Genomic DNA, 10129 nt, shown 5'->3' on the forward strand with positions numbered 1-10129 from the left:
CAGAAGTAGAGGCTCACAGCCATCCATTGGACTAAGTACAGGGTCCCCAAATGAAGGAGCTAGAGAAAGGACCAAAGGATCTGAAGGGTTTGCAGCCCCTTAGGACAAACAACAATATGAACTAACTAGTACCCTCAGAGCTCCCAGGGACTAAAACTCTAAGCAAAGAGTATACATGGTGGGACTCATGGCTCCAGCAGCATGCATATAGGAGGGGATGGACAAGACAGTCATCAATGGCTCCCATTGGCTTATTGGAAAAAAGGAAATGATTCGGAGGACCAGACGGATTTATGAGCAGCTTCCAGAAGTGAGGAAGAAGAGAGAAGAGGAGAAGAGAAAATCAGAATATAAATATAGGGCTACGAGCTCAGCACTATAAAATGAAAGTGACCAATCGTCTCCTGGGGAAAAAAAGTGCCTTGGAACCAACATAAGACTACTTTCTTCAAAGCCTAGTAATATTTTCTTATGATCCCAAAGAGGCTAATTTATACTTTAATGAGTGTGATTTAATAAAGCATTGTCTTTGTCTAAAAAAAAAAAGTTCTATGCCCCAGTGTAGGGAAATGCCAGGGCCAGTAAGCAGGAGAGAGTAGGATGGTGAGTGGGGAGGGTATGGGGGGACAGGGGTTTCTCTTAGTTTTTGTTTATTTTATTTTATTTTATTTTTAGAGGAGAACCTGGGAAAGGAGATATTGTAAATAAAGGAAACATCTAATAAAAAAAAAGTTAGACTCCAGAGACCCAAATAACCATATTAAAAATGAACCCATTTTTAATGGGTTAAACAAAGAATTTTGAACTGAGGAATATGGAATGGCTGAGGAGCACCTAAAGAAATGTTCATCTTCTTTAATCATTAGGGAAATGCAAATCAAAACAACCCTGAGATTCTACCTCACACCAGTCAGAATGGCTAAGATCAAAAACTCGGGTGACAATAGATACTGGCAAGGATGTGGAAAAAGAAGAACACTCCTTCATTGCTGGTGGGAATGCCAGCTGGCACAAGTAATCTGGAAATCAGTTTGCAGTTCTTCAGAAAATTGGACATAGTACTACCTGAGAGCCTAGTTATATCACTCCTGGGCATATACCCAGAAGAATTGCCAACATGTAATAAGAACACATGCTCCACTATGTTCAATAGCAACCTTATTTATGATAGCCAGGAGCTGAAAAGAACCCAGATGTCCTTCAACAGAGGAATAGATACACAATGGAGTATTACTCAGCTATTAAAAATGAAGAATTCATGAAATTCTTAGGCAAATGAATAGAACTAGAAAATATCATCCTGAGTGAGACTAAAGGAAAGACTACCCAGAGACTGTCCTACCTGGGGATTCATCACATATAGAGTTACCAAACCCAGACACTATTATGGATGCCAGGAAGTGTATGCTGAAAGGAGCCTGATATGGCTGTCTCCTGAGAGGCCCTGCCAGAGCCTTACAAATACAGAGGCGGATAACATCCGCAATGTAACAATGGCAGTTAGCCATTGTACTGAGTGCAGGGTCCCTAATAGAGGAGTTAGAGAAGGTACTGAAGGAGTTGAAGAGGTTTGCAACCCCATAAGAAGAACCACAATTTCAACCAACCAGACCTTCCCCGCCCCCCCAACCCAACACTCTCAGGGGCTAAGCCATCCACAAAGGAGTCCACATGGCTCCAGCTGCAGCTGCATATGTAAAAGAGGATGGCCTTGTCATGTACCAATGGAAGGAAAGGTCCTTGGTCCTATGGAGGCTAAATGATCCAGTGTAGAGGAATTAGGGGAAGGGAGGTGGGAATGGGTGGGTGGGTGGGTGGAGGAACACCCTCCACCCTCATAGAAGCAAGGGGAGTAAGGATGTGATAAGGTATTTCCAGGAGGGAGGGAAACCAGGAAGGAGAATAACATTTGAAATGTAAATAAAGAAAAATCTAGTAAAAAGTATCTAATTAAAAAAAGTTGTTTTCACTATTCTGGTTTTGGGAGGTTTTTTTTGTTTTTGTTGTTTTGTTTTGGGGTTTTTTTTTTTTTTTTGCCTTTCCATGTGAATTTGAGATTTGCTCTTTCCATGTCTTTGAAGGATTGTGTTGGGATCTTAATGGATATTGTATTGAATCTGTAGATTGCCTTTGGTAGAATGGCCATTTTTTACTATGTTAATTCTGCCAATCCATGAGAATGGGAGATCTCTCCATTTTCTGAGATCTTCAATTTCTTCCTTGAGAGACTTGAAGATATTATCACACAGATCTTTCACTTGTTTGGTTAGAATTACCCCAAGATAGTTTATAGATAGCCCAAGATAGCTATCATGAAGGAAGATTTTCCTTAATTAGTTCCCTGTTTACCATTTGTATAAAGGAAGGCTAGTGATTGATTTAAGTTAATTTTATATCCGGCTACTTTGCTGAAGTTGTTTATCAGTTGGAAAATGTCTCTTGTAGAGCTTTAGAAGCTGCTTATGCATAGTATCATATCATCTGCAAATAGTGATATCTTTATTTCTTCTTTGCCAATTCCCCTTGATCTCTTTTTATTGTCTTATTGTTCTAGATAGGACTTTGAGTACTATATTGAATAGATATGGGGAGAGTGGGCATCCTTGTCGTGTCCCCGATTTTAGTGGGATTCTTTCATGTATCTCTCCTTTTAATTTGACATTTGCTGTATATTGCTTTTATTATGTTTAGGTATGGGCCTTGAATTCCTGATCTCTCCAATACTTTTGACATGAAGGGTTGTCATATTTGTCAAATGCTATTTCTGTATCTAATGAGATGGTCATGTGATTTTTCTTTCTTTGTTTATATAATGGATTACATTAATGGATTTTCATATATTGAACCAATTTTGCATCCCTGGGTTGAAGTCTACCTGATTGTCATGAATGTTTTGATGAGTTCTTGGATTTGGTTTTCAAAAATTTTATTGAGTATTTTTGCATTGATATCCATAAGCCTAATTGGTCTGAAGTTTTCTTTTTTGTTTGGGTCCTTGTGTGATTTAGGTATCAGAGTAATTATGGCTTCATAGAATGAATTAGGTAGTGCTCCTTCTGTTTCTATTTTATGGAATCATTGGAGAAACAATGATACCAGGTTTTCTTTGAAGGTCTGGTAGAATGCTACACTAAATTCATCTGGACATGAGCTTTTTTTGGTTGGGAGGCTTTTTAATGAATCCTTCTACTTTTTATGGGATATGAGCCTGTTTAGATAATTTACCTGCTCTTGATTTAACTTTGGTATGTGGTATCTGTCTAGAAAACCATCCATTTCATCTAGATTTTCCAGTTTTGTTGACTATAGGTTTTTGTATAGAATTTGATGATTTTTTTATATGATTTGATGATTTTTTTTTAAAATTCTTCCATGAATGTGGTTATGTCTCTCTTTTCATTTCTGATTTTGTTAATTTGGATACTGCCGGCCCATTAGTTAGTTTGGCTAGGGGTTTATCTATCTTGTTGATTCTCTCAAAGAATCAGCTTTTAGTTTTGTTAATTCTTTGTATTGTTCTCTTTGTTTATATTTGGTTGTTTTCTGCCCTGAGTTTGACTACTTCCTACTGTCTAATCCTGTTGGGCGTGTTTGCTTCTTTTTGTTCTAGAGCTCTCTTGTGTCCGGTTAAGTTGCTAGTGTAAGATCTCTCCGGTTTCTTTACCAGGACACTTAGTGCTATGAAATTTCCTCTTACCACTGCTTTCATTTTTCCCCGTAAGTTTAGGTATGATGTGTCAACATTTTCACTAAATCTCAGGAAGTCTTAATTTCTTTCTTTATTTCTTCTCTGACAAAGTTATCATTGAGTAGAGAGTTGTTCAGTTTCCACATGTATGTGGATTTTCTGTTGTTTTTCCTGTTATTGAAGATGTGTGTTAGGCCATGCTGATCTGATAGGATGCATGGAATTATTTCAAACTTCTCGTACCAGTTGAGGATTGTTTTGTGACCAAATATACTGTCAAGAAGGTACTATGAGGTGCTGAGAAGAAGGTGTATTCTTTAGTTTTATGGTGAAATCTTCTGTAGATATCTATTAAATGCATTTAGTTCATAGCCTCTATTATTTTTACTGTGTCTCTGTTTAGCTTCTGTTTCAATGACCTGTCCATTGGAGAGAGAGGGTGGTTGAAATCTCCCACTATTTTTATGTGGTTCAATGTGTGGTTTGAGCTCTAGTAAAGTTTCTTTTATGAATGTGGGTGCCCCTGCATTTGGGACATAGATGTTCATAATTGAGATTTTCTCTTGGTGGATTTTCCACTTGATGAATATGAAGTGTCCTTCTTCACCACACTTGATAACTTTTGGTTGAAAGACTATTTTATTGATATTAGGAGTGCAACTCCAGCTTGTTTCCTGGGTCCATTTGTTTGGAAGGCCTTTTTCTATCCTTTTACTATGAGATAGTGTGTGTCTTTGTTATTGTGGTGTGTTTCTTGTATGCAGTAAAATGCTGGATCTTGTTTGCAAATCCAGTCTGTTTGTTAGCTTATGTCTTTTTATGGCTGAGTTGAGTCCATTAATATTGAGAGATATTAAAGACAGGGGACTGTTGGTTCCTGATATGTTTCTGTAGGTAGCTTTATGTGCTTGTGGTTCTTTCCTTTTGGCTTTGTTGTAAGATGCTTAATATCTTTTCTTTTCTTTGTGTAGGTACCTTCCTTGTGTTAGAATTTTCCTTCTAGGATTCTCTATAAGACTGTATTGGTAGATAGATACTGTTTGAATTTCGCTTTGTCTTGTAATATTTTGTTTTCTCCATCTATGCTGATTGAGAGTTTTGCTGGGTATAGTAGCCTGGGCTGGCATTTGTGTGCTCTTAGAGTCTGCACAACTTCTGACCAGCCTCTTCTGGGTTTCATAGACTTTGTTAAGAAATCTAGTGTAATTCTGATAGGTGTAACTTTGTTACTTGACACTTTTGCTTGCAGCTTTTAATATTCTTTCATTGTTCTGTGCGTTTAGTGTTTTTATTATGTGACAAGTGGATTTTCTTTTCTAGTCCCATTCATTTGGTGTTCTATAGGCTTCTGTACCTTTATGGCCATCTCCTTCTTTAGGTTGCTTAAGTTTTCTATGATTTTGTTGAAGACATTTTCAAGTCCTTTGAGCTGGGAAACTTCATTCTCCTTTATCCTGATTATCCCTAGATGTGGTCTTTTCATTGTGTCCTGCATTTCCTGAATGCTTTGGGTTGTGAATTTTTTATGTTTTGAAATTTCTTTGACAGTACTGTCAGTCTCTTTTATGATATCTTTTACAACTGAGATTCACTCCTTTTTCTCTTGTATTCTGTTGATGATGCTTACATCTGTAATTCCTGACCTCTTTCCTAAGTTTTTCATTTCTAGGCTTGCCTCCATTTTTGTTTTCTTTATTGCTTGTACTTCTAGTTTAGGTTTTGGACTGCTATATTCAATTCCTTCATCTGTTTAATTGTCTTTTCCTGTATTTCTTTAAGGAATTTATTTGCTTTCTCTTTATGGGCTTCCACTTGTTTACATGTGTTTTCCTCTATTTCTTTCAATGAGTTGTTTATATCTTCCTTAAAGTATTTTATTGTCTTCATGAGATAGGATTTTAGGTCAGTTTTCTTATTTTCAGATGTCTTGGTATATTCAGGGCTTACTGTAGTGGGAGAATGTTATCCATTTATATTGGCCTTTGTTGCTTGTGGACTTGTGTTTGTCTCTCACCATCTGGTTGCCCCTTATGTTTGCTAGTCTTGGTGACTCTGTCTGGAGTCTGCCTCATTTATCCCTGGGTTGCTTCAGATCTTCTTGTAAGCCTGTGGCCTGGGCTGTAGCAGACAACCTGTGGAACCTTCCAACTAAGGGACTCTTCTGCACGGTAGAGAAGCTGCTGATCTGTTGCCCTGCCTGCAGTAGATCTCCTGGGAGGCCTTCAGACTCTTGGGTCTTCAGAGGAGCCTGAAGTTGTTCTCCTGGGGTAGCCTATGGTCTGTGGTTTCTGTTTTTCTGTGTGCAGCAGAATTCTGGGGGTGGGGGTGGTTTTAGGCAGTTAAGTCAGTTGCCCTGCATGCCACAGAGCCCCCAGGAGGTCTTCAGACTGTGGTGTCTGTTTCCCAGTTGCCCTGTATACAGAGGAGCTCTTGGGATGCCTTCAAGCTATGGTGTCTTCAGGGGATCAGACAAGTTGGTGATCAGTTGCTCAGTTTACTTGTGTGTAAACTGGTATGACAGTTGTCCTGTTTGCAATAAATATACTTGGATGCCTCAGGCTGTGGTGTCAGTTGCCTATGGGCAGCAGATCTCCTAGGATGCCACAGTTACTCTGAGTTCAGTAGACCTTCTAGGATGGCTCAGGATATGGTGTCTCCAAGGGAGCAGAGTAACTAGCAGTCTGCCCCAGCATAGAGGACATGATGGAAGGGGAGGGGTATTTGATAGTTGGGGGTTGGGGATATGTGTTGGTGGGGTTGAGTAGTGATGGATCTCATGTCTACTGAGCTCCCAGAGGCAGCTTTGGGATTTCCAGAGGATTCTTACCAAATGCTCTGAGTGTGGTGAATCTTCTGGGATGGCTCTGGATATGGTGTCTCCAGGGGAGTGTACTCAGTTTTGATTTTCTTTAGCGTGGCTATTAACATTCAGACTACTTTTGAATGCTTATAAAAGTTGATCTGGCCCTGAAAATTTGGTTTTAATAACTTTTTAGAAGGTTTTGTAAATGCTGGGAATTTCTTCACCTAGGCAACATAGCAATTAAGCTAAATATCTACTGAACACAAATTCTTGTTAAGGTGAAAATATTCCCAGCCACTGGATCAGACTCTGACAGAAGAGGTAGTGAGACAGAAAACTAGGACCCCCAAAACAAGAGTTCTTTAACAATTATACTTAAAATAAATCTTATTTGACTTAGCATATCAAGTATTGCGTTTCATTATGGTATTTTCACTGTCTATGCCATTATACCTTTTTCTTGTCTGTTATGGTTCCCCATTGTGTTTCCCATCCCTCTTACCTACTCTTGACTGTCCCTTTCCTCTTACTAACTGGGGTCTTCTGTTCACATGAAATATATATTCTATCACTCTCCTCTCTACCCCCAATTTATTTCCCCTCCCTTAAGATCTTTCCCTTCTGTCTAATTGGCCCCTTACTACTCTGATGAGACACACACACACATACACACACATACACACACACACACACACACACACACACACACACACACATACATATACACACATGCACACACACGTACACACATACAAACATGAATATTCAAACATGAATACAATGTAAAATAGGTTTTTGAAAGATTGCGATATCATCATATGTAAACTACTTGTCTGTTGTGTCTGATTTTATATTTCCTCATTATTTCTAGTCTTGAAGTTTCTTTCTGTAGAGTACAATGTGATAAAACTGGATGTCTTTGCTTTGTCTTATGCTAAAGCAAGGCAAAAATTATTTTTCAAACAATTTTTTTGTATTTCCTATATTTAGTTCTTTTATGTATGTGCCTATCTACATTCCAGGATGTACGTGTATAGGTCAGAGGACAATTTGTATGAGTCAGTTTAGTTCATCCACCACATGTATCCCAGAGACTTATCCTAAGCTGGTAGGGTTGATGGAAAGCACCCTAACCTGCCAAGTCATCTCATGAGCTCTAACACTTATTCTTTCAGAAATTAGTATGAAGCTCAACATGAATATTTTAATGGAAATCCTTAACAGGTTTAGGTTATAACACATAATAAAGAAAAGGTTGTCTTATTAAGTTATTAACTTAATTTTTATTTTTTGTACCAAGAAGGTTTACTTTTTAGTGTATGTGTTTTTGCTCATGTGATGACTTTATTTTGTTAATATAGTATATGCACTATTAAAATTTAATATATTAAGTAGGTGGGAATAAATCTTGCTTGGAATATAATCTTTACCTTTTTTAAAATTGTGGTTCTCCCATTTCTTTATTTCTTGTGTGTGTGTGTGTGTGTGTGTGTGTGTGTGTGTGTGTGGTGTGGGCAGGGTGTGGAGCAGAAAGGAGAAAAAGAAAAATTGAAATTTAATTCAGGGAGGTACACAACTACTGAGCTTCATCTGAGATCAAATTATTTTCTTTTCATCAGGGATATTCTGTATTTTCCCATCTTGTCTTTAATTTTTTTTTGTACCAGAGTAATACTGATAGTAAATAACTAATTTAAACACATTTCTTTTTGATTTTGTGGATGAGTCTGTGAATTATGCTGTAAGTTTTTCAAGTAGTTGATAGAGTTACAAAGCCATATATGCCTTGAAAGTTATGCATATTCCTTTATAGAAAAAAATTGTTGAATACTCATTCAATTATATCCCTGAAAGTGAATATTTTATCACATTTTGAGCCCTAGATTGTGATGTTTAATGGAAATATATGTTTCTAGTTTTGGTGTTGTTTAGTCCTAACACGTACTTTCAATCCAAGAGTTTTCTGTTTATTGTTAACAGGATTTAATAAAGCTAACCATAGGTCAAGAAGCAGAGCAAGCAACCAATTGACAGAGGATAAACATCGGAAAAAAACATAGAGAGTGAGAATGACAGGAGGACAAATAGAGAAATGCACAGGAAGTAGAAAGAAGGGACATTCAATTGAGACAGCCTGGAAAAGAGCTTCTTTTTTGTATTGAAACATCAGCTGAGGAAGAAGGTCAGCTGGGTGCTTTCTCTGCTTCTCTGAACTAGCAGATCCACTAGAACTCACTCCAGCTTCCATCCTTATTGGCAAAGTGGAATAATATTTTATAAAAAAACAGCACATCCCTCCTTTAGATACAGGGAGACTGTATTTCTTTTAAAGCCACTCAGTCATTTGTTTCTTTGGATGGAGATGCTCATTTTATTAAAATACAAATGCTGATAATATTGCTTTCTAGAGTTTTCTTGGTCCTGAAATTTCAGAAAATTAATCTTGTCTTTTATTCCAAGAGCCATATCACTTTTTTCTTGGTTTGCCCAGATAAAGATCTATCATGTTTGCTGATAATTCAAAAGAATTATACCTTGATCCATTGATTGATCCCTGTCATTTTCTTGTTCTTGTTTACACGAAAACTGTGTACTTCTAACTTTTCTGTGATTCCTTTTCTGTTTTTTTTAAAAAGAACATTTGGCTATTGGTTTAATATTTTTTTAACAAAGAAATTTCTTTGTTTACACTATTTTTTATTGCTAAAGGATTATGATTCATATCTTCATGTAGTTCATATTTAACATAACTTGATACTATAGAAACATTAAAAACTTTATTCATGAACACTGCATCTTCACTACTCCCCCAAAATTCAGAAAGCAAATATTAGGAAAATATTCCATTGTTTCTCTCTATTACAATGACAATATCATCAAAATTACATCTCCATCCATGATAAACCAATAGGCATAACTTGCTAACTATTGTTTCTTGCAGCTATCTTATAAATCATGTAGGAAAAAATAAGTTATAATATTACATGCCTTTCCCTGTGTTTTACATTAACTATAGGTAACTTACTAAATTTGTTTCATCTTCACATAGATTTAATTACTGTGAATACTCATTTTATATAAGTCTAAACAACTTTCTGAAGTATGTATAGTAGAATAAATTCAGTGGAGGTAAATATCTTAAGTTTTATCTTTCTGCAAGTATCTTATTATAAATTCCATTTTTAACACATTTTATAGTGTAGGATGCCGTCCCGCAGCTCCTACTTGCGTGGGGTTCCACGAACCGAGGATTTGGAGACCTGCAATGAGTGGCAGAGAAAAGAGACACGACGCCAGGAGAAGGTTCTCATCAAGGCGTAACTTTACTTAGTGAACACGGAGTATATATACTTAGATAAGCACAGGCATGCATATTACATTCAGGTGAGAACAGACATTCGGCAGGATCAAAGCTAAAACTCTAACACAAAGGATTCCAGGACAGGATAGAGAGATCAAAGGTTCACGGCTTCCTAGGGAACTGGTCTCTGGTTCCGATTCATTTACATAGGCTCCAAACCCCCAGCGAGTTGAGTCTCTGGTTTCGGTTTCAGTGGGCACAGCAGGGCTCCCACATTATAGTCTGGTTGTATACACGAAATTGTTGGTTTATACTTGTTATTAGTATTTTGAGTATG

Source organism: Mastomys coucha, unplaced genomic scaffold (assembly GCF_008632895.1).
Source record: "Mastomys coucha isolate ucsf_1 unplaced genomic scaffold, UCSF_Mcou_1 pScaffold14, whole genome shotgun sequence".
Taxonomy (NCBI): domain Eukaryota; kingdom Metazoa; phylum Chordata; class Mammalia; order Rodentia; family Muridae; genus Mastomys; species Mastomys coucha.